This window comes from Elephas maximus, chromosome 10, assembly GCF_024166365.1.
Source record: "Elephas maximus indicus isolate mEleMax1 chromosome 10, mEleMax1 primary haplotype, whole genome shotgun sequence".
Classification (NCBI taxonomy): Eukaryota; Metazoa; Chordata; class Mammalia; order Proboscidea; family Elephantidae; genus Elephas; species Elephas maximus.
The window spans coordinates 84,255,961-84,282,159 of NC_064828.1; the positions used below are offsets into that span (position 1 = coordinate 84,255,961).

Below are 26,199 nucleotides of genomic sequence, written 5' to 3' on the forward strand. Positions count from 1 at the left end.
CCTTCTTTCTTGGTGGTGTGAGGTCCCCCTCTCTGCTTGCTTCCCTTTCTTTTTATCTCTTGTAAGATAAAAGGTGGTGCAGGCCACACTCCAGGGAAATTCCCCGTACGTTGGGTCAGGGATATGACCTTAGTAAGGATGTTAAAATACCACCCTAATCCTCTTTAACATAAAATTACAATCACAAAATGGAGGACAACCACTCAGTACTGGGAATCATGGCCTAATGAAGTGGACACGTATTTTTGGGGGCACAGTCCGTGACAGCTGCTAACTGAAAGTTTGAAGGTTTGAACCTACCAGCTCTTTGGCGGGTGAAAGATGTAGCAGTCTGCTTCTGTAAAGATTTACAGCCTTCTAAACCCTATGGGACAGGTCTCCTCTGTCCTATAGTGTCATTATGAGTTGGAATCGACTCCACAGCAGTGAGTTTTTGGCTTGGTGATATTAATGATATTCTTTAATTTCCACATTTTGATGGATCACCTTTCTTTGAAATAGGCACGTATATGGATCTCTTCCAGTTGATTGGCCAGTGTCTTAGATATCTAGTGCTGCTATAACAGAAAAACCACAAGTGGGTGACTTAAACAACAAATTAATTTTCTCTTGGTTTAGGAGGTTAGACATCCAAATTCAGAGTTCTGGCTCTAGGGAAGGCTTTCTCTCTCTGCTGGCTCTGGAGGAAGGTCCTTGTCCCTTTGAGCTTTTCTGCTCCTGGGGGATCTTCATGTGGCTTGGAATCTCTCTTCCTCCATCTCTGCTTGCTAGCTTGCATTTAATTAATCTCTAATATCTCAAAAGAAATTGATTCGGGATATACTGTATACTAATCCTATCTCATTAACATAATAAAGGCATCCCAATCCCAAATGGTGCTATACCCACAGGTATAGAGGTTAGGACTCAAAACACATAGTTTTGGGGGCTACAGTTCAATCCAAACAACCAGGTAATTGTCTTCCAAATTTCTTGGCATGGACGATTGAGTGTTCCCAGCATTGCATCTATTTGTTGAAACATCTCAATTGGTATTCCATCAATTCCTGGAACCTTGTTTCACCAATGCCTTCAATACAGGTTGGACTTCTTCCTTTAGCACCATTGGTTCTTGATCCTATGCTACCCCCTGACATGGTTGAATGACGACCAGTTCTTTTTGGGACAGTGACTCTGTCTTCCTTCCATCTTCTTTTGATGCTTCCTGTGTCAGTTTTTTGGCCATACAATCCCTCAATATCTCAACTCGAGGCTTGAATTTTTTGTTCAGTTCTTAACAGCTTGAGAAATGCTGTGTGTGTTCTTCTTTTTTGGTTTTCTAACTCTAGGTCTTTGTACATTTCATTATAATACTTTGTCTCTTGAGCCACCCTTTGAAATCTCTTGTTCACCTCTTTTACTTCATTTCTTTCATTCCCTTTAGCTACTCTACATTCAAGGGCAGGTTTTTAGAGTCTCTTCTGACATCCATTTTAGTCTTTTTTTTTTTTTTTTCTGTCTTTTTAATGACCTTTTGCTTTCTTCATGTATGATGTCATCCCACAGCTCGTCAGGTCTGCAGTCATTAGTGTCCAGTGCATCAAACCTATTCTTCAGATGAACTCTAAATTTCAGTGGGATATACTCCAGGTCACTATGAGTCAGAATTGACTCGACGGCAATGGGTTTGGTTTTTGGTATACTCCAGGTTGCACTTTGGCTCTCGTGGACTTGTTTTAATTTCCTACAGCTTTAACTTGAACTTGCATATGAGCAATTGGTCTGTTTCACAGTTGGCCCCTGGCCTTTTTCTGACTGATGATATTGAGCTTCTCCATCATCTCTTTCCACCAAAAAAAAAAAAAAAAACCCACTGCCGTTGAGTCGATTCCGACTCATAGCGACCCTATAGGACAGAGTAGAACTGCCCCACAGGGTTTCTAAGAAGTGTCTGGGGGATTTGAACTGCTGACCTTTAGCCATTACACCACCAGGGTTTCCTCTGTTTCCACAAATGTAGTCAATTCGATTGCAGAAGTTGGTAAAATCTTTAATTTCTTCATCTTTGGCATTAGTGGTTGGTGTGTAAATTTGAATAATAGCCGTATTAACTGGTCTTCCTTTTAGGGATATGTATATTATCCTATCGGTGACAGCATTGTATTTCACAGGGTAAATCTTGAAATGTGCTTTTTCATGAAGAACGTGACGCCTTTTCTCTTCAATTTGTCATTTCTAGCATAGTAGACCATATGATTGTCCAATTAAAAATGGCCAATACCAGTCCATTTCAGCTGACTAATGCCTAGAATACCGATGTTCGAGTGTTCTATTTAATTTTTCACAACTTCCGATTTTCCTTGAGTCATTCTTCGTACATTCCACGTTCTGACTAATTGGATGTTTGTAGCTGTTTCTTCTCATTTTGAGTCATCTGTTAGATTATTGTACTGTGGTAGCTTATGTGTTGCTGTGGAGCTGGAAACTATGCTACCAGTATTTTAAGTACGAGCAGGGCTCCCCATGGGAGACAGTCTTCATTGGAGCTTCCAGGCTAAGACAGACTGGTAAGAAGGATCTGGGATCTACTTTTGAAAAAACTGGCCAGTAAAAACCTCATGCATTTCAGCAGAGCATTGACGTAGCGCCCAAAGATGAGGCCCTGAGGTTGGAAGGCCCTCAAAATATTGCTGGGGAAGAACTGCCTCCTCAAAGTACAGTCAGCCTGAATGATGTGAACGGAGTAAAGCTTTCAGGACCTTCATCTGCCAATTTGGTGCGACTCAAAATGAGCTCAGTTGTAATTCCTTTAGAAAACCTCCTAAGAGCTTGAGTGAGCTTGTGCTCAATGAGAAAATTGGAAAAGAGTTTATTCTGATTTAAAAAAATGTTTAATAATCATGTGGATGTGAGTCAAAAAAAGATAGTGAATCACGAAATAATGTTTTAAAATTTAAAATTTATTTGAAATTGCTTTTTGCCAAATTTTACCATGTACAGTTTAAATCTCCCGTAGGACTGCAATGAAATTTTTGTTTGACTAGTAGGAACAGGGATCTGACTAAACAAGGTTTGAATTTCTCATTTAAAATATGTGTAGGAAAACTTTACAGGGTGGTGGTTCTACCAAGTCGTCAGGAACTCAGACGTCTTCCGGCTTTCAGTATCCTTAGTGTTAAGACATTAGTTCTCAAAACCACAGGAAACTGTTGGCGCATCAGCCAAGATGTCTGCAAGAGAAGGGGAAAGGAAAAAGCACAATAGGGACATTCCAGAAGCCCCAGCCAGTGACTACTACTTAAAACTCCTTGACCGCCACCTTCTTCAAGGGAAGCTGAAATGTGGTGTTTAAGCAGGCATATTGTTAGTCCAAACAAAATGAAATTTTTATTCATATAGAAGAAGAGAGGGGTGGCAGTGGAAATTGAGTTTGAAAGAATTGACTCTCTGCCACAACACATGAAAAATATTTTCAAGTCATGAATCTGCCCAGCCAGCTTTTCTAAGTTTAAAGGCAAATACTGTGTTCTTTAGGGATATTTTAAAGAAGTATTTCAGCATTAATTTTTTTTTTCAGTCTATTGTTAATGCTTTTGTAAAATTCTTAATATATTTTTATTGTCCAATAAGTAACCTTAATAAATATAAATATCAATAATCTGGGCCTAAAAATTGATTATGATTGATATTATATGCTTCAGATTAAGATATTCTTTCATATCTCTCCAGAGGGCACATGTTTTAGAAACATTGTGAGTAATCATTAGGTCTAACTTTCTCACAGAGCTCTTGCGTAGGCATAACTCTAGAAACTCAATCTCTCAGGTTACAGAATTATTCTGGGTAGATATGTATACTTACTGATCTAGTACCAAGCTCTGCCATGTTCTTCTTAATGCACCATGGTCTCCCTTGCCTCCTAGGTTTCCCTGCCTTCTAAGTTCTCTGCATGGAAAGGTCCTGTCTCCTTCAACCTGGGAAAGTTCTTTTGAGCCTTTAAGTTTCTTTTTCTCTGGTCAGCCTTTTCTGTTGTTCATGCCATCTTTCCTACCTGCCCCATCACCTCCTGACAGGTTTAGTGGGTTAGCTGGCCCTACTGTTTTCTTGGCCCCTGTCCTGACAGCGTCACAGAGAGGACACAGAGCAGTGATGCTGTGGAGTAAGTGAGATTGTCCCTTATAAAGCTCTCAAAACGGTACTTGGCCCGCCTGTAGGGAGCACGCATTTTGTGTATCAGTCGTTTCTTCATACTGAATTCACAGTTGCTTTTATGTTTTTCCTTTCCTTTATGGGTGACAGATCCCTTGAGGGCAGTTGCCGTGTTTTGTTTGTTAGAACTATTCCTGGCATCAGTGTGTGCAGTGTGTGGCACATAGTAGGTGCCCAGTAAATGCTGAATGAGTGTGAGGAGGTGAGTAGGAAGAGGAGCAAGGAAGATTGGAACTTTCACCATACTCAGTCTGTGGGGACATGAGGTAATGAGGTCTACACATCCTGGAAGTTAAGAGCAAGACAACCCGAGCTCGGCAGGGAACAGTTTCTCCACCTTGCTTGTCTTGTTGAATGAGCTGCCCATGTGCAGGTACCACGGCACAGTTCAGAACTATACAACTGTCTGTTATCTGTAGACTCTTAACTTAGGAGTTTCATATTCATTTGCCTCCAGTTCTCCGTTTAACAGTTACTGAATATGTTACGTGCTGGGTTCTAGAGCTGCAAAGTGAACAAGAATAGTTTTTTGGGGGGTTGGGAGGTGGACGGACCGATAGACAGATAACACATATTTCCTACCCTCAACTTGTAAATGCTTTAGCAGTAGATTAAGGGTACGAACAGAGGAGGGGCTCGTGATTCTTATGTGTTGAGAATGGATACCAGATAGCAACATGCAGCCTTAGTCACACTGCTCAACAGATGGGCTTTGAATGAATGAGGCATGATCGAATTGAGGCATTAGTATATATGCTGTACTTTTATATTTCCTGGTCTAGAGTTTTGGAATCTTAAAATCAAATTGATATTTCAGATATCTAGAAACTGAAATACTTGGATTTGCTCTGCCCTCAGGATCACGATGTTGCTTTACCTTTAGACATGGTGGACTGGACCGGAATTGTGAACTAATGAGAGGACAGGCTTTGTGTGTGGACGTGTACATTTGGGTGTATCTGGTATTTTTACTTCCATTACTAATTATTAATAATTTATTTAAGTGGGCTTTACTGGATTCTGGTTATTTGAGTTTGTAGAAATAGATGCGTAGTTTTATATTGATAGACTTTTCCCAGAGATGTGTTTATTTTATCTCTGTCCTGACAGTGATCTTCTGATGGGCTGTAATTTCCTAAGTGGTACAGTGTGCTCGCATCAACCATACACGACTGTGGTACCCTTGCACCAACCGTACACGACTGTGGTACCCTTGTACCAACCATATAAGACTGTGGTACCCTGGAAAAATAATTTTTTATAAGATATAAAAAAAATGTTCTCAGACTTTGTGGCTTCCTCAAAATTAAGGATGATAGAAATTTCCAAAAATATCATGATTTGGTGCCATAATTATTTAACTGATGATATGGTGGGAAATTCATTATCATTTATCTTTCATATTCTGAACATAAAATTCAAATGAAAACTCTTTCTTCATTGTCAGTGAGACTGTTTTGGCCCTTGCGGCCATGTGAACTTGGGCTTTCTGAAGAGAAGTGCATTGTGAGGAAGCTTAAGAATAGGTTTTTGTTGGCATCTCCTTTGGGGTGATACTCATGTACTCAGTGCTCTACTGAAAATATGCTTTTTATTACTTCATTCTTTTGTGCAGAGCAATCAGAAATTGGTTTTCCTAAACCATCTAACTGTGAAGAATGGCCTGCTTTTATTAGTTATGTAAAAAAGTAAATTCCAGGGACCCTCAGCTGCAGTATGGCTCCTTCACAGCTGCTGCTCCTCCCTTTGGGGAAGATGCCAGTTGCTAAGAGAAGCCTTTGTCTGTTGCCTATAAAATGAACTTTGTTTGGACCTTCCTCAAGCAACTTAAACTGTGTGAGAGTCCAGCCGGACATTCCTCTCCAGATGATAATTTAAATGCAGGTCAAATTTAGAACCCAACTTACATTAGTTTAAAAATAGATAGTGCCTTTAGAAAACTGACCTGGTACATTTGGGTCTTGAGGATCTGATCTGATAGGGTAATTCACATAGCTGTGTAATTCACATAGCTCTGTTTTATACCCTCCAGGGCAGTATGCATTTGAGGCTAGATGAAACCGGTACCCTTGTAACTTGGAACCCAGTCAGTCTTCGTGCCATACTCAAGTCCATACTCATTATTTCAATGAATTTGTAGCAAGATGAGAGTTTATTCATCATAAAATGGAGTCAGATTTTTGTGTACCAATTTCATTGGATGTTTTCAAGTTTAACTAAGAAAGGCTGGAAAACATGGGAAGAAAATCCAGTAGATTAATTTTAAGATACTAAGATCATAGTGAAGGAGCCCTGGTAGAGCAGTGGTTAAAGTGCTCAGATGCTAACTGAAAGGTTAGTAGTTCCAACCTACCAGCTGCTCTGTGGGAGAAAGATGTGGTAGCCTGGTTCTGTAAATGTTTACAGCCTTAGAAACCCTATGGGGCAGTTCTGCTCTGTCCTATAGGGTCGCTATGAGTTGGAATCAACTTGATGGCAGTGAGTTTTTGGTAAGATTGTAGTGAAGGAGTGGAGCCCTGGTGGCGCAATGATTAAGCACTCGGCCGCTAACTGAGAGGTCAGCGATTCGAACCCACCAGACACTTGACGAGATAAAAGACCTGGTGATCTGCTCCTGTAAAGATTATGGCACACAACAACAAGATCATAGTATGATAGATTCTTTAGTTTTATTTTGTGTTCTCAGAGTAACCTGAAATGTTGGAATAAACCCTAAATAGGAGAAAGACTACAGACAACTCTTACCAGCCCATTTATCAAATAATGTGACATTTATAATATGCAAGTGAATAATTAGTTATAAAAAATATGAGCCACTTTTTTTGAGTATCATTTATCACAGCCAAGCCTCAGGTTTGTATAACAGTTTCCTTGAGGCTGATACAGGTTTCCCCCACTATATGAAAGAGCGTTACTGTGAAACCTTTCGTAAGCTGAAATGGAGTAAAGTGAAGAGGGATTACCATTAATTTATATGGGAAAAATTTTTTAAGCATTCCCAGACCCAAAAAATAACCTGTCAGATCATACCAAAGGACACGTAAAACCTAAAATAACACTAATATATACTAAAAGCGGAAACCCTTATGACGTAGTGGTTAAGGGCTATGGCTGCTAACCAAAAGGTTCGCAGTTCGGATCTACGAGGCACTCCTTGGAAACCCTATGGGACTGGTCTACTCGGTCCTGTAGGGCTGCTGTGAGTCAGAATCGACTTGACAGTGGCAGGTTTGGCTTAGTTTGGTTTGGATACCTGTAATTTTTTTTTACATCAAAACAAATTTCTTTTTTAAAATTAAGTTTTGTTCGTGTGTGTGTGTGTATGTATATATATATATATATATATATATATATATATATATATATAGTCCATGCCGTTGTAAGAACTGATGTGTTTCTAATAAAAGGCTACTGTGAATATTTTTGCATTGCAAAATAATATCTGGACATCTCCAAGATTATCTGCTATGCAAGCGCGGATTGCAATGTCATACATGAAACATTCTTCGGAACATTTGTGGGTGCATTTACAATTTGTTGTTGTTAATACTTATTTGGACAGAAGCAAAATACTTGCTTACAAATAGTCTATTTTCACTGTAATGTAATTTTTTTTTTTTGTAAAAGCTGGATTAATAAAAAGTAGAACTTTCTTTAAAAATATGATGTGAGGTATTAAGTAGCTACTTACTGATGTACATAAATTATAGAGAACATTTGCAAATTTAGTGTTTTAATAAGAATGAAGGTGTTTGTTTCTGATACTGAAAAGTTTGTTCTTTTGAGTAAATAACAATATTTATAATATCTTAATATTGTATAATGCTTTATTGATCACTGATGGTTTAAGTAGTTACCTTTTGATCCTTAGAGTCTTTTTTTGAAATAGACAGTGCATTCACGTTTGAAAACAAAAGATACCAAATCCATAGCTTAGATATATTGCTAACTCCTTGGAAAGAAAGTGTCAACTACAATCTGGATTTTGTTGTTTTCACGGGAAAGCCTTCATTACAACTAAAAAGCCTAACAAAATTGGATGCGGCTTTTGGAAACTGAGCTACCTTTGGGCGTAGTTTCCTGAGGTTTAAATTACAGTTGTTCCTCCTGGTGATGATCATCATTCATTCACTTGGCTTTTTCCTTGAGCGCCTTTTATGTGCCAGGCACTGCCTTAGACTCCTAGGGACATTGTCCTTCCAAAAATGGACATTGCACTTGTCTTCATGGAGGTTATGACTTATTGGAAGAGACAGGAAATTAGTATGGCCACCCAAATACATACATGCAAATGTAATAAGTGCTCTTGAAGCAATGTCACCACATTTTCCCAACAATATAAAGGATCAACCATATGAGTTGTTTAAAAAAAAAAAATGTGTGTGTGTGTATATAAATATATATATATATGAAGCAAGAGGTAGGCTATGTGGGCACATTTTCAGCAAATTGTACATGAAGACAAATTTGGAACTGTGAGAATGTAGCTGACATCCTAATTTAGCTCTGGGTACATGTCGGGTGGGGAATGGGGAATGCATTTCTGACACAGGTGAGTGGGAATTAACCAGGTTGGGACTTGGGATGTGGAAAAATGTTTAAGGCAAACTCCCACCCCGTATAGGAATGTTGGGCGAGTTTGAGGAGCTTACAGGTTAGTGTGGCTGGACCAGAGTAATTGGGGCTACAAGCACTTAAAGGTTAGAAAGAATAGCTGGGAAGAAATTACGTAGGGGCTTTTAGGCCATGTCCAGGATTTTTGATTTTATGCTAAGTACAATGAATGGCTTTAGGCAAGGGGATGTTGTGTTTTACAGCAGCCATCCGAGTTGCTTTATGGAGACTGTATTGGAAGGTGACAAGAGTAGAGGTGGGAAGATCAATTAATTTATCTTTTCCTGATGTCACTATGAACTGGAATCGACTCAGTGGCAGTGGGTTTTTTTTCCTAATGTTATTCTGAGGTAAAAAGGACTGGCTACTTTTTCATTTTAATTGGAACTAGGATGTTTAGTGTTTCCGTTTTAGTGAGCTTCGGTACTCTTTCTGAACTAGAACGTAGGTTCCTTGAGGGCCTGGGGTTTTGGTTTATTCACTACTGTAGGATGTGCCCATGACCTTGATCAGAGCCTGGCAGAGAGAAAGTACTCAATAAATATGAATTGACTGATTGAGAAAAATACTCGTGTTTTCTGTTAATCCACATCAGTCAGCGCCTCCCCCTGCCACCCAGTGGTCTGACTCTTTCATGGTGAGGGATTGAGGCAGCCAGCATCAGCACAGCCTCTTGTCCATGACAAGGTCTTCGCTTGGTTACTTTAGGAAATATTGGCTACTAGCAGGGCTGCAGCGCAAAGTAGTTTATTAGCTTAATTTTTCATGTTAGTGGACTGATGGCACAGCTACACAAAGGGCTTGGCAGCAGGGAACAAACATGGGTTGCTTGAAGTTTCAAGGGGAGGTGAAGCAGACCAGAATTTAGGAACATGGTGTTAGTTTTATTAGGAGTTCAGAAGTTTAAATTTCAGTATAACCATGTTTTTCTAATGGTATAAAGGGTCAAGCTGATGCTTTATAAAAGAGACGCAAGAAGTGGAGTTGTTGGGGTACATTTTCAGAGTGTTATTTGAGGGTTCCTTTTAGTTAAGATAAATCTTTGATTTTGAAAAAGCTCGACGGGTAAAGCTGTGTACAGTGTGAACATCTACTGAGGAAGATAAGAGTTTTGTTCTTGTGTATAAATCATGTTAATATAAACTCTAAACAATTTCTGCTCTCTGGTTCAGACTTGAATACTGTGTGGCAGGATGAGGTTCACACATGAGTTCTTTAATGATCTAAAATTTGTGTATGAAAGCCAGCGTTCAGAGGGAAGCACTTCAGGAACCGATTAAGTATTTGTCCTGGTGAGCAGGAATTGTGGGTAAATTGTGGCATATGCTTTTCCTTGCTTTGGTTGTTACTAAGCTTCATTAAGATAGTTACTTGCGCATAAATGGGTCTGAAAGTGGCTTTAATTGTTCTTAGAAAACTTGAGATAGGTTTTTCATTTTCTCTTTCAGCGATTAGTAAATGACATTTTATACATTGTTGTTGTTTGTTGTTGTTAGGTACCGTCACGTCGTTTGCGACTCATAGCGACCCTATCTGTGACCAACAGAATGGAACATTGCCGTGTCCTGGGCCATCCTCACAATTGTTGGTACGTTTGAGCCCATTGTTTCAGCCACTGTATCAATCCATCTCATAGTCTTCCCCTTTGTCAGTGACCCTGCACTTCACCAAACATGATGTCCTTCCCCAGGGACTAGTCCCTCCTGATTACATGTCTAAAGTACGTGAGATGAAATCTTGCCATCATCTCTTCTAAAGAGCATTTTGGCTGTACTTCTTCCATGACAGATTTGTTTGTTTTATTGGCAGTCTGTGGTATAGCCAATGTTCTTCGCCAACACCATAATTCAAAGATGTCGGTTTTCCTTTGGTCTTCCTGATTTATCGTACAGCTTTCGCACGTATATGAGGTGATTGAAAACATCATGGCTTGGGTCAGGCACACCCTAGTCCATAAAGTGACATCTTTGCTTTTTTACACTTTAAAGAAGTCTTTTGTAGCAGATTTTCCCCGTGCAGTGCATCATTTGATTTCTTGACTGCTGCTTCCATGGGATCCATGACTGTGGATCTAAGTAAAATGAAATCCTTGACAACTTCAATGATTTCTCTATATACTGTGTTACTTATTGGTCCAGTCATGAAGATTTTTGTTTTCTTAATGTTGAGGTGTAATCCATACTGAAGGCTGTAGTCTTTGATCTTAATCAGTAAGTGCTTCACGTCCTCTTCACTTTCAGCAAGCAAGGTTGTGTCATCTGCATAATGCAGGTTGTTAATGAGTCTTCCTCCAATCCTGATGCTCTGTTCTTCTTTGTATAGTCCAGCTTCTTGGATTATTTGCTCAGCATACAGCTTGAATAAGTATGGTGAAAGGATACAACCCTAACACACAGCTTTTCTGACTTTAAACCACATGGTATCCCATTGTTCAGTTCAAACGACTGCCTCTTCATCTATGTACAGGTTCCTCATATTGTTTAATAATGTTTACATTTTGTAGATCACATTTCTTTGGAATGGGCACAAATATGGAGCTCTTCCTAGTTGGTTGACCAGGTAGCTCTCTTCCAAATTTCTTGGCATAGACGGGTGCATGCTTCCAGCATTATATCCATTTGTTGAAACATCTCAATTGGTATTCCATCAATTTCTGGAGCCTTGTTTTTTGCCCGTGCCTTCAGTGCAGCTTGGACTTCTTTCTTCTGTACCATCCATTCTTGATCATATGCTGCTTCCTGAAATGACTGAACGTCAACCAATTCTTTTTGGGACGGTGACTGTGTATTCCTTCCATCTTCTTTTGATGCTTCCTGCATCCTTTAGTATTTTCCCCATAGAATCCTTCAGTATTCCAACTCGAGGCTTGAATTTTACCTTCAGTTCTTTCAGTTTGAGAAACGCTGAATGTGTTCTTTCCTTTTGGTTTTCTAACTCCAGGTCTTTGCACATTTCATTATAATACTTTGTCTTCTTGAGCCACCCTTTGAAGTCTTGTGTTCAGTTCTTTTACTCCGTCATTTCTTCCATTTGCCTTAGCAACTCTGTGTTCAAGAGCAAGTTTCAGAGTTTCTTTTTACATCCACTTTGGTCTTGCTGGTCTTTTTTAATGACCTTTAGCTTTCTTCATGTATGATGTCCTTGGTGTCATCCCATAACTTGTCTGGTCTTTGGTTATTAGTGTGCAGTGCCTCATATCTATTCTTGAGATGGTCTCTAAATTCAGGTGGGATATATTCAAGGTCACACTTTTGGTACTCATGGGCTAGTTTCGATTTTCTTCAGCTTCAACTTGAACTTGAATGTGAGCAATTGATGGTCTCTCCTATAGTTGGCCCCTGGCCTTGTTCTGACTGACGATATTGAGCCTCTCCATCATCTTTTTCCATAGATGTATTCGATTTGATTCCTGTGTATTCTATCCGGCAGGGTCCACATGTATAGTCATTTATGTTGTTGAAAAAAGGTATTTGCAATGAAGAAGTTGTTCATCTTGCAAAACTTATCGTATGATCTCCGGCATTGTTTTTATCACCAAGGCCATATTTTTCAACTACTAATCCTTCTTCTTTGTTTCCAACTTTTACTTTCCAATTACCAGTAACTTTCAGTGCATCTTGATTGTATGTTTGACGGATTTCACAGTACAGAAGGTGGTAGAAATCTTCTGTTCACCTTTGGCATTAGTGGTTGGTATAAATTTGAATAGTAGTCCTATTAACTGGTCTTCCTTGTAGACGTATGGATATTATCCTATCACTGACAGCATTGTACTTCAGGGTAGATCTTGAAATGTTCTGACAGTGAATGTGATGCCACTCCTCTTCAATTTGTTGTTCCTGGTATATCAGCCCATATGATTGATTCAGAATGGCCAATACCAGCCCATTTCATTTCAGTTTACTGATACCTAGGATATTAACCTTTACGCATTCCATTTCATTTTTGACGACTTCTCATTTTCCTTGATTCATGTTTTGTACATTCTACATTATCATTAGTGGGTGTTTGAAACAGTTTCTTCTCATTTTTAGTCATGCCACATCATCAAATGAAGCTCCAGAAAGCCTTACTGTATCCACATCATTAAGGTTGACTCTACTTTGAGGAGGAAACTCTTCCCCATTTGTATTGTGAATGCCTTCCAACCTGAGGGATTCATCTTCTGGCACTATACCAGACAGTGTTGCACTGCTATTCATAGGTTTTCACTGGCAAATTTTTTAGAAGTGGTGGTTTCAAACACTGAGCTCTACTTTTTGTTGTCCTGGAAGGCAGTATCCAGGATGCTTTTTACTTGTGTATTATTCTCCAATTTCCAACTAGATTTCCATCAAAGGAATACTTTTTTCAGTGTACCCGTCTACCTCTCCCCGCAAAAGTAGTTATTGAACAACTAGGCCACTCCTGGGGATGCCAGGACAAATAAGACTTCAGGAGTTCAGCTTGGCACTGAAGAAGGACCTCACAGACAGACAATATACCAAAGGAGGTGCTTTTTGAGAGGGGATGGTGAGCACACTCGGCACAGAATAGCTCACCCCATGGGAGCAATGCTGTCAGGGATCAGAAAGGACTAGCGTCTGGATTGGGCTTGAAGGAGGAATAAAACCTTGCCCAACGGAGAAGGGGGGAAGGGCTCTGCAGGCAGAGAGAAAGAACAGCAGGTGCAAAGAGGGAGTGCGAAAGGGCCTGGAGTGTTTGGGGGAAGGTGAGAAGTTTAGGGAGGATAAGGCACGTGCACACATGAATAAGTACGTGTGTGTGCATGCAAGTGTGTGTGTGTGTGCGTGTGCTGAAGGATGATAAAGAGTGGAAACGAAAGGGGAATCGTATGGGATGAGACCCAAGAGCTAATCTCTCCTCTTACCCCTCAAGTGATCAGCAGTTCTAAAAGCCTCTAGATACGGCACTAGATATTGTTCTAGTGTCATGTGAACAAAACTAAGTCATATGGTTTGTATATGTGACTAGGGACTGGTGTAATAATTAAAGTGCTTGACCAGAGTGACTGAGGAAACTTTCATTATACAATCATAGCATTAACCAAAAAGTGGTCAAGAGCATTTTGGTAATGTATCACCATGAAAGTAGCCCTCATCAGAATACAAAACTTTAGTTCACCTTGGAAACTTGGGTTATTGTTTCCCTCTAAATATGTGTTGGAAAAAAGGTTACGTGTATTATGTCAGTCGTGAAGCTACCTAATATCCTAAAGTCTATTTAATTTGATAGAAATTGATGAAACAAAAATTAAAATCTATTTACATTCGGAAAATGTGTCAGATATTTTAAAATGGATAAATTCTACTTCAGCAGAAATTTTTGCTATAAATATCATATGCAGCTTTTTGTTTGTGTTGGTTATTCTGTTGAAGAGCTTTTATTCCCCAGTAACTGATAATGTTGACAGACCAGGCTGAATAAAATCCATAGTTTAATATTTACCGTCTAAAAGGCACATTAACTCTTGGATTTAAACCAGAATTCTCTGGTTTAATGTGATTTGGAGGGGAGAGGAGGAGATAATTGAAAATCTAGAAAATCTAAGGATTTGAAAGCCTGTCAGTTTTATTTCTTCCTTTCAGAATTGGGTGACCCTCCCACCCCCCGTTTTTTGGCCTTACTGAGTGATCTAGAATCTCCAAAATAATGATGAATAGAAATGACGTCCTTGTTACTTACATTAGGAAGTCTTTCATCATTAAGTATGACATTTAAACAAAACAAAATAAAAAACCTGTTACCATTGAGTCGATTCTGACTCATAGCAACCTTATAGGATAGTGTAGAACTGCCCCATAGGATTTCCAAGGAGCAGCTGATGGATTCAAACTCCTGACCTTTTGGTTAGCAGCAAAGCTCTTAACTACTCTGCCACTGGGGCTCCAAGTATGATGTTAGCTATAGGTTTTTCATAGAGGCCCTTTTTCAGGTTGAGGAAGTTCGCTTTTATACCTAGTTTGCTAAAAAAATTTTTTTTTTAAATCATGAATAGGCGTTGAATTTTGTTAGGTGTGTTTGCTGTGTATGTTGATAGGAACATGTGGGTTTTTTGTTCTTTATTAATAAACTGTATTAATTGATTTTCAGATGTTGAACCAAACTTGCATACCTGGGATGAATCCCACTTTGTTATAGTGTATAACCCTTTTTATAATTAGCTAGATTTGGTTTGCTAATTGAGGATTTTTTTGCATGTGTGTAATCACAGAGGATATTGATCTGTTGTTTTCTTGTGATGTATTTGTCTTGCTTTGGTGTTAGGGTAATAGTAGCCTCATAGAATAAGTTGGGAAGTGTTTTCTCCTCTATTTTCTGGGACAGTTTGTCAAGAATTATTATTATTATTTAATAGGTGATGAAATTTACCAGTGAGATTTCCTTTGTGGAAAGATTTTAAATTAGTAATATAATTTCTTTACTTGTAAGTCTGTTCATATTTTCTGTTTCTTCTTGAGTCGGTTTTGATCATTTATGTCTTTCTAGGAATTTGCCTGTTTCATTATAGTATTCCTTTATAATACTTTAATTTCTGTAGGGTCGTTCTTCTCTGGTTTTGGCATTGATGTCATCCCTCTTTTTTTCTTGGTCAGTCTAGCTAAAGGTTTTTTCATTATGTCGCTCTTCTCAAAGGATCAACTTACGATATCCTTGATTTTCTCCATTTTCTGTTTCATTGATTTTTGCTCTCATCTGTATTCTTTCCTTCCTTCTGCTTGTTTTGAGTTTAGCTTGCTCTTTTTGTAATTTGTTAAGGTAGAAATGAGTTGACGTTATTTTACCTTCTGATATGTACGTTTAAAGCTATGTTTCCCTCTAATCGCAGCTGTAACTGTATTTCATAAATTTTGATATGCTGTGTTTTTGTTTTTTTCCACTTCAAAATACTGAACTTTCTTATGATTTTATAACTGTGTTGCTTAAATTCTAAATATTTGGAGATATCTCTCATTTCTCTCAATTGTTGATTTAATTCCTTTGTGGTCTGTGAACATACTTTATATGATTTCAGTCCTCTTGAATTTATTGAGATTTGTTTTCTGGCATTGCAAATGGCCTATCCTGGGCCTTGACAAGAATGTATATTCTACTGTTGTTGGATGAAGTGTTATATAGATGTCAGTTTGGTCAAGATGTTCAAGTATTTTATATTCTTACTGATATTTTGTCTAGTTGTTCTACCAATTACTGAGAGTGATGTATCGAAGTCTCCAGTTATTGTTGAATTGTCTCTTCCTTTTAGTTCTCTTTGTTGCTTCATTTGTTTTGGAACTCTGTTGTTAGCTTGCATATACATTAATAAATGTTGTATCTTCCTGATGAATTGACGGTGTAAGCTGTACTTCTTTGTCTCCAGTAATATTTTGGTCCTAAAGTCTATTTTGTCTAATAGTATATATATAGCTGCTCCAGCTCCTTATGATTACTGTTGGTATGGTAGATGTTTTCACCTCTTTGAAAGGCTATCCGAATCAGTCATGTGTTAGTATTAGAATGAAGACTCTTATAACTACCACCACAGCCAGGATGCAGAACAGTTCCATTGTTCCAAAAAACTCTCTTGTGCTGTTCCTTTATAGTCGATGCCTCCTCTTACCCATAACTCCTGGCAGCTATTGATGTATTTTCCAATCCTGTAGTTTCGTCTTACTGAGGATGTTGTTTAATTTAATGAATTAGAATGCCATGTAAATGGAGTCATACAGTATGTAACCTTTTGACACTGGATACTTTCACTTAGCACAATGCCTTTGAGATTCATCTAAGTTTTTGCATATATCAATAGTTGGTTGCTTTATACTGCTCAGTGTTCTATTTTATTAATGTACCAGTTTGCTTATCCATTTACTTACCGAAGGGCATTTAGGTTGTTTCCAGTTTTGGGCGATTATGAATAGAGCTGCTATAATATACATTTGTAGTCAGGTTTTTCTGGGGACGTGAATTTTCATTTCTTTGGAGTAGGTACACAGATGTATGATTTCTGTGTCATATGGTAAGTATATGTTTGACTTAATGAGAAGCTGCCAGTTTTCGAAAGTGACTGTGCCATTTTGCATTTCCGTCAGCAATGTTTGAAAGTTCTAGTTGCTCCTCATCCTTACCAACACTTGTATTGCCAGTACTTTTTATTTTAGTCATTCTGATAGGTGTGTAGAAACCCTGGTGGTGTAGTGGTTAAGTGCTATAGCTGCTAACCAAAGGGTCGGCAGTTTGAATCCACCAGGTGCTCCTTGGAAACTCAACGGGGCAGTTCTACTCTGTCCTATAGGGTCGTTATGAGTCGAACTCAACTCGATGGCACTGAGTTCGGTTTGGTTTTTTTAATAGGTGTGTAGCAGTATCACCCAGTGGCTTTAAGTTGCATTTTCCCAATGGCTAATTATGTTGAACATGTTTGATGTGCTTATTTGCCATCCCGATAGGCTCCTTGGTGAAGTGTTCTCTTGAAGCTTTACGTTTTCTGTGTTAACCATTTCTGGGGAAATTATTTTAACCACATTAAATATAATCTCTTCTTCATAGAGGAGGTCATTGCTATGAACTATAATTATTAAATGGTTTGAAATTACAGGGAAGGTTTCGAGGATTGTTGAGTTATACAGCAATGTTCCTGTCTCTTTCAGGCGTTACTTCTCTGCTGCTGGTGTGCCTGATTCTGGCAGCAGCCTCATTTCTCTTTTCGTTTCTGGTTACTGTGTTTATGAAGTGATCATGAATAAGCCTATTAGAACTGTGTTTGAAAAAAGATAGTGAAGTGCCTCTCAATAAATGCCCTAGGAGCTCTTCTGTAAGTGAAGTCCATACGCTCTGTAACATCTGCTTCAGGGCTTTTCAAACTGGGCTCAGGGGATGGATGCGAGGGCTCTAAGAATGTGCCCAGAGGCAGTTCGAATAGAACAAAGGGTTACTGCTTGGTTTAAAATCAGGAAAGCCATGCATTGGGGTTGTATCCTTCTATCACACTTATTCAATCTGTATGCTGAGTAAATAATCCGAGAAGCTGGACTATATGAAGAAGAATGCGACATCAGGATTGGAGGGAGACTTATTAACAACCTTCCATATACAGATGACCCAACTCTGCTTGCCGAAACTGAAGAGGACTTGAAGCACTTACGGATGAAGATAAAGACGACAGCCTTCAGTTGGGTTACACCTCAACATGAAGAAAACCAGAATCCTCACCACTGGACCAGTGAGCAACATCATGATAAACAGAGAAAATATTGAAGTTGTTGTAGGTTTCATTTTACTTGGATTCACAATTAACGGCTGTCGAAGCAGTAGTCAGGAAATAAAGCGATGTATTGCATTGGGCAAATCTGCTGCAAAAGACTTTTTAAAAGTGTTAAAAAGCAAAGATGTCACTCTGAATGAAGGTGTACTTCACCTAAGCCATGGTATTTTCGATCGCCTCATATGTATCTGAAAGCTGGACAATGAATAAGGAAGAACAAAGAAGAATTGATGCCCTCGAATTATGGTGTTGGTGAAGAATATTGAATATACCATGGACTGCCAGAAGAATGAACAAATCTGTCTTGGAAGAAGTACAGCCAGAATGCTCCTAGAAGGGAGAATGAAGAGACTTTGTCTTAAGTACTTTGGACATGTTATTAGGAGGGATCAGTCCCTGGAGAAGGACATCATGCTTGATAAAGTAGAGAGTCAGCAGAAAAGAAGATGACTTTCAATGAGATGGATTGACACAGTGGCTGCAACAATGGATTCAAACATAAACGATGGTGAGGATGGCATAAGGCTGGACAGTGTTTCGTCCTATTGTACGTAGGGTTACTAAGAGTTGAAACTGACTCAGCAGCACCTAAGAGCAACAACAGCATGAATGTGTATCTGTATGTGCACCAAACATTGTCTATAGGCTGAATAAACAATATGCCTTACAATATATACTCTCCTATTTTTCAAAAGTATGTGGTTGCTGCTGGATTTATAAGGAAAAGTGTCATTTAAAAGCAACCCTGGATTTCTTGTAATAGTTTTTTTCTTTATGTAATATCTATGGACTCTTGCACATATTTCCTTTTCCTTGGTCATGGCATGGTGAATAGAGCTTGTCAGATAGAACTTTCCTGATAAGTGACGTATGCTGTTCATGACTAGCCAGGGCAGGCAGGAGGAAGTAGGTTGTTTAGTTTATGCTGTGTAACTATAGGCTGATAGTTAGTGAATTGCTCTTTAAAAGGCTTGCATCAATTTTTTCTTTTAATAATTTTTATTGTGCTTTAAGTGAAAGTTTACAAATCAAGTCAGCCTCTCACACAAAAACCCATATACACCTTGCTACACACTCCCAAATACTCTCCCCCTAATGAGACAGCTGCTCTCTCCCTCCACTCTCTCTTTTCGTGTCCATTTTGTCAGCTTCTAACCCCCTCCACCCTCTCATCTCCCCTCCAGACAGGAGATGGTAACAGAGTCTCAAGTGTCCACCTGGTCCAAGAAGTTCACTCCTCACCAGCATCCCTTTCCAACCCATTGTCCAGTCCAATCCATGTCTGAAGAGTTGGCTACAGGAATGGTTCCTGTCCTAGGCCAACAGAAGGTCTGGGGGCCGGGCCATGACTACCGGGGTCCTTCCAGTCTCAGTCAGACCATTAAGTCTGGTCTTACGAGAATTTGGGGTCTGCATCCCACTGTTCTCCTGCTCCCTTGGGGGTTCTCTGTTGTGTTCCCTGTCAGGGCAGTCATCGGTTGTAGCTGGGCACCATCTAGTTCTTCTGGCCTCAGGATGATGTAGTTGCTGGTTCATGTGGCCCTTTATGTCTCTTGGGCTCATAATCGCCTTGTGTCCTTGGTGTTCTTCATTCTCCTTTGATCCAGGTGGGTTGAGACCAATTGATGCATCTTAGATGGCTGCTTGCTAGCATTTAAGACCCCAGACGCCACTCTTCAAAGTGGGATGCAGAATGTTTTCTTAATAGATTTTATTGTTTCAGTTGACTTAGATGTCCCCTGAAACCATGGTCCCCAGACCCCTGCCCCTGCTACGCTGGTCTTCGAAGCATTCAGTTTATTCAGGAAACTTCTTTGCTTTTGGTTTAGTCCAGTTGTGGCTTGCATCAGTTTTCGATGATGGAGTCTATTGTATTTTTGTTGAAAAGTCTTTTGTGAAATTTGGGGTACCTCACATGTTGCCTTTATGCAACAGTGGGCTCAAGCATAACAACAATTATGAGGATGGTGCAGGACTCAGCGCTGTTTAGTTCCGTTGTACCTAGGGTCACTGTGAGTCAGAACTGACTCGATGGTGCTTAACAACAATGTGAATTATGGTGGTGCAGTGTTTAAATGCCCAGCTGCTAACTGAAAGGTCGGTGGTTTGAACCCACCAGCCACTACATAGGATAAAGACCTGACCATCTGCTTCTGTAAAGATTATAGCGTAGGAAACCTTATGGGGCAGTTCTACTCTGTCTTATAGAGTCTATATGAGTCAGAATTCACTTGACGGCACACAACAACAATGGGAATAGTTATTAATACTGGTTTTAACCTAAAAAGGGACAAGAAAAAGTGTGTTCTTTAAATCATTGTTGCATAAAAGAGATGTTTAAATCATAGGTTCCAGGATTGGTTCTTTTCCCATATTCATCATGTCATTTTGATGCATTTGTTATATATATAAAATTTGATTGTTGGCTTGGTGATTTAATAAAACGATTTTAAAAATAGAAAAGTCTGTTCCTATGTATGCAATTTATGTAAGCACAATGCCTGCTTTTGTATTCTTAATCAAATTCTTAAGTCTCTAAAGCACTTCATTGCTTTTCATGTCTCATATTGTCAAGCAAGTTCTTGTTCAAAGAATATGTAATTATATCATAATATGGTAATTTCTTATGCAAATATCACATCTTAAATAATCAATCTAACAGCTTTATTTTCTTCAGCTATTTTTGGTTCTCATTTCAGGATACTTATTCCTTCTACGTTAATAGAAACTATCTTAGCAAAAGTACCCCCCACCCAAAAAATGTTTGATGTGCTCAATTATGAATATCCTAACTTTAGTCCTGAGATGTTTGGGACTGTAATTTCTCTTGTGAGCCCTCTTTATCACATTTACTTAGATGTCCACATTTGTTAATGGATACACAAGCAAAACCTGTCGTTATGAGCAGCCTTTTTCAAAATTGTGTGAATGAGACTTTCTAGTTGGTGACTGGGTGGAGGTCGTTAGTGTGAGATGTGCCCACCAGAAACCAGGGACTCAATCCTAATCCTTTCACACTGAAGTTTTTTATTGAACAATTCTTTATATTAAGTTTGTTAGGAGTTTAAAAACCCTTGTATAAACTTGTTAAAGTGATTAACTTTCTATTGTAAGCATGCCATGGTTATAATGGTAGATAATCTAAATTTTTTTTCTTTTTTACATTTGGAGGGTGCTTTTTGAATTTCATAGAGATTTAACCATAAAGGAAGGAGCTCTGGTGATGCAGTGGTTGAGCTCTTGGCTGCTAACTGGAAGGTCAGTGGTTCAAACCTACCAGCCACTCCACAGGAGAAAGGTGTTTAACAATCTGCTTCTGTAAAGATTTACAACCTTGGAAACCCTTGGGATCGTTCTCCTGTATCCTGCAGGGTCGCTATGAGTCAGAACCACCTGGACAGCAATGGGTAACCATAAAGGATGAAGTTGATGATTTGAACTACATAAAAATTAAGAACTTCTCTTCATCAGAAGAGAGTAGATAAGAAAGCCATGAAGAGGGAGGAGCTACCTGCAATATATGTATCCAACAGATAGTTATACTCATACCCAGAATTTAGAAAGAACTGCAAAATTAGTAAAAGCCAGATGACTTATTCTCTCTTCCTCTCTCAAAGGCATAATAATGGAGTAGGCAGTTCACAAGAGACTCAGTTGGCTTATAATAAGTCTTTTAAAGGTTCTCAGAATCATTTCTTATAAGGGAAAGGTAAATTAAAACCACATTGAGATACCATTATATTCCCACCAGGATGATTGAAATGGAAAAGCCTGTAATCCCAAGTAGAGAACAACTGGAACTCACATACACTGCTGGTGGAAATATAAATTGGCACAACCTTTGACCTAGCAGTTCCACTCCTAGCTATATAGACCTCACAGAAATGCACACATATGTGCCCTAAAATATATGTGCATGCATAGTCATAGTGGCATTTTTGTACTTGTGCTAAAATATAAGTAACCCAAATGACCTTGAATAGTAAATGGAGAAATATATAGTGGCCTGGTAGCTCAGTGGTTAAAGTGCTCAGCTGCTAACCAAAAAGTCAGTAGTTCAAACCCACCAGCTACTCCATAAGAGAAAGATGTGGCAGTCTGCTTCTGTAATGATTACAGCCTTGGGAACTCTACAGGGCAGTTCTACTCAGTCCTACAGGGTCAGCATGAGTCGAATTGTCTTGGGAGCAGTGGGTTTGGTTTTTGGTTATGTTCATGTAAAGGTACTCTTGCCTCCCCTGACAGCATAGACGATGTTCACAAACCAGTGTTGAGTGAAGGAAGGTAGATACAAGAGTGAATACTGTATGACTTCGTTTATATAGAGTTCAAAAGACAAAACTAATGTTTTAGCACTAGAAATCATCGTGGTGGTACCTTTGAAGGGTGTTACTGGGATGGGGACCCTGAGTAGGTTCTGAGTATTGGTAATGTTCTTTTTTGACTTAGATGGTAGTTATACAGGTGGGTTTGACTTATGAAAATTCTTAAAGATGTATACTTAGAATTTGCATTCTTCTCTGTATGTATGTATGTATGTTGTTGTTGTTAGGTGCTGCTGAGTATGTTCCATCTCATAGTGACCCTATGTACAACAGAATGAAACACTGACAGGTCCTGCGCCATTCTCATGAGCATTGTTAAGTTTGAGCCCATTGTTGCAGGCAGCCAGTGTGTCGATCTATCTCTTTGAGGGTCTTCCTTTTTTGCACTGGCCCTCTACTTGCTTTGTAAATTCCAAATACAACTAGAAAATCATGATGGGATTTTCTGGCATGGTACCTGTTCTGGCTTTGATACTTAACCTATGTATATATCTAGAACACTTTATTATTATTTTATTATTGTACTTTAGATGAAGGTTTATAGAACTAACTTCTCATTAAACAATTAGTGTATGTATTGTTCTGTGAAGTTGGTTACCAACTCCATGTCATGTCAACACTCTCCCCTTCTTGATCTTGGGCTCTCTATTACCAGCTTTCTGTCCTCTCCTGGCTTCTAGTCCTTGCCCCTGGGCTGGTACACTCCTCTATCTTGTTTTGTTTTATGGGCCTGTCTGAACTTTGGCTGAAGGGTAAACCTCAGGAGTGACTTCATTATAGAGCTTAAAGGGTGTTCAGGGGCCATACTCTCAGTATCTGTCAGACCAGTAAGTCTGGTCTTTTTGTTTTTGTGAGTTAGAATTTTGTTCTACATTTTTCTCCAGCTCTATCCAACTGAGTCTCTTCTTTTTTGAACTGCCTATTCCATTATTGTACCTTTAAGAGAGGAAGAGAGAGTAAGGTATCTGGCTTTTACTAATTTTGCAGTTCTTTGTATATCCTGGGTATGGTTGGATGTATATATATATTGCAGATAGCTCCTCCCTCTTCATGGCTTTCTTTTCCACTCTGTTTGATGAAGAGAAGTTCTTGATTATAATGTAGTTCAATTTATCAGTTTCTTCCTTTATAGTTACCCATAGCTGTCTAGTCGATTTTGACTCATAGCGACCCTCTATTGTGATTGCTGTCAGCGCAGTCGGTGGTGTTAGCGGGGCACCATCTAGTTGTGCTGGACCCAGTCTGGTGGAGGCTGTAGTACTTGTCTGTTGGTCAAATTTGGACAATTATTATTATTATTAAGTATCAGTAGAGACTTCAGATGTATTTCATTCTTTTTTTTTCCTTTTTGAAGAGTACAGCTTATTAGCGTTAAGTACGTTCTTAATGTACCATCACCACTTTCTAGTTCCTGGGCTTTTTTTTTTTTTTTTAAATAATATTTTATTGTGTTTAAAGTGAAAGTTTACACAGCAAATTAAGTTCCCATTTAACAATCTCTACACAAATTATTCAGTGTATTGGTTACATTTTTTTACAGTGTCGTTATTCTTAATCATTCCATTCTGACTGTACTGTTTTCAGTACTCTAGTTTCCCTGTGCCCTTACCATCTCATCTTTGCTTTAGAGTAATTTTCGACCATCCAGAATCACTTTAAAAGGCCTTAGGAGTAAATCACTGGCCTGCACTTTCTTTTTTTTTTTTTTTTTAAATTGTGATATAAATATACATAACAAGACATGTGCCTGGGCTACTCTTACAAGGTGATTATGCTGAAGAACTATTTTAAGATGTTGACTTTATTGATTTAATTATCTTGTGCGTTTCCCGTAGTGTAAGCAGGGGTATAATAAATCGATAAGCTAATAAATTTGGTTTTCTTATTTGTAAAACATTAAAAAATTTGGAGTGCATGTCACGTTAGAGTAGCTAATTGTCGTGATTTGGTAATTGTCAGACGTTTGATGCTATAAATATTTCTAAGTATTTTTCTTTAAGCTTTTCTTATTTTTCCAGATAACCTATTTATTGAGGTTAAAATACCAATGAAATTGTGTCAGTTAAAATTGTTATAATGTAAACTTTTTATTTGGGAATAGTTTTAAATTTACAAAAAAGTTGCAAACATGTTTACATATACTTTAACTTGCCGTAGATGGTAGTTACTTATTGTTGTTGTTAGGTGCTGCTGGGTCGGTTCCAACTCATAGAGACCCTGTTGGACAGAGTAGAAATGCCCTATAGGGTTTCCAAGGAGCGGCTGGTGGATTTGAACTGCCGACCTTTTGGTTAGCAGCTGAACTTTTAACTGCCATGGCACCAGGGCTTCAATTACTTAATTAGTATTTACATGAAAAGTTTAGTATTTGTAATAAAAATGTCCTTGTCTCTGCTTTTGATTACATAGAATAATTTTTATTGCTTTAAATTATATATGTTTAAGAGAATGTATGTTGTCAAAGTTGTCTTTTTCCTTAAATGTCACTTTCCTGTGCTATGACATGATCATCTCCTGCACAGAAACCAGTGAAACAAATGTGTAGAAATGGGATTGATGTTCTATGTTTATGAGCATGATTAAACTTCTGAATCAGGACCGCAGTGATCATTTAATCAGAACTAGAAATCTGCCTGCTGAGATGTTCACAGTTTTATATTTTTATAAAGGAAAATTGAAATTGCATATGCCAAGTTGGTATTCTTCCTCTTCCTTTTCTGTTGCACTTACATGTTAACATTGGAAAGCAGTTTTAAGGAAAAATACCCCATGTTACTGATTTTAAGGTGCCTTTGTAAGACCCACCATTATTTTATAGGTCGGTAAGAAAGACAAATGACACCTTCTAAACTGTGACACAGTGCTAAAATAAAATGCATTCTGATTTCAGCGATGTTAAAGTAAGGAAAAATGTGAATTTCAGATTATGCTGTGTACTCAGCACTCTAACACACTATTTTTATTTGGGATATAACTTAGGACCCCTAGCAATTTATAGAGGTCAATATAGGAATCGTTAATATTAACTGTGTTTGCTTTTTTGCTAAAATACTGTTGGAGACATATTCCTAACTAGTGTCTCTTATTATAAGAAGATTTCATTGAATTATCATTTCCATAGACAAATTTGAATGCTCTGTGGGCGCAGACAATAAAAAGCCAAGCTCTACTTGTGTCTATAACTTGGGTCCCTCTCTCTCATGTCCTCTCCAAGAGCCATCTTGTGGTGACCCTTCTCGTTTGCATTTTCAGTTTATCTCTCTTCAAGTTATTCACCTTTCCTTCTAGTTTACAGCCTAAAAAGACTTTTCTCAACTCTTGATTCTTCACCTTACAACTATCACCTTTCTTTCCTCCCCCAAATTACCACATCCTTTCTTCCTTCCCAGCATTGCCTGAGTCACTCACAAATAATTCCTCGATGAGTTATGTATTATTCCTCTGCCTAAATTTTATGTCCCTACCATTTTGCTGATACTGCTCTCTCTCTCTCTCTCGGATCCCTGGTTGCTTTCTAATTGTCTAAAACTGGTGACCTCTTTTTAGTTCATTTGTTAAAGCTCACCTTTACTCCTCTCTAGCATTTGGCTCTTCCCAGCACTCTCTGTGCCCTCTGCTTACCCCCATGGCTACAGTTTTTCTCAGTGCCTATTTCGTAATCCCTTTGTGCATAGGGTCTCTATGAGTTGGAACTGACTCGATGGCACCTCACAACAACAACATTTTATAATCGCAGGATGGCTAGATTTTCTTTTTTCTTCTGGTCTGTTATTAAAGGAATATTGAAACAGGAACAGATATGCTCTTTGAATGTCACTCCAGTATAGT

General features: G+C 38.6%; 1 protein-coding gene across 16 annotated transcripts in view; it reads left to right on the forward strand.

Moving 5' to 3' along the window:
- Positions 1-26,199, forward strand: part of SIPA1L1 (signal induced proliferation associated 1 like 1) — a 412,099-nt gene that overhangs the window by 164,886 nt on the left and 221,014 nt on the right. For 14 of the 16 annotated variants that reach the window (XM_049898770.1, XM_049898754.1, XM_049898759.1 and 11 more), the window contains one exon: positions 10,299-10,390. The exons of the other annotated variants lie outside the window; for them this stretch is intronic. The gene's annotated coding sequence lies outside the window, so the exon portion shown is untranslated. The remainder of the gene's footprint in view (positions 1-10,298; positions 10,391-26,199) is intronic. 16 annotated transcript variants of the gene reach the window in all.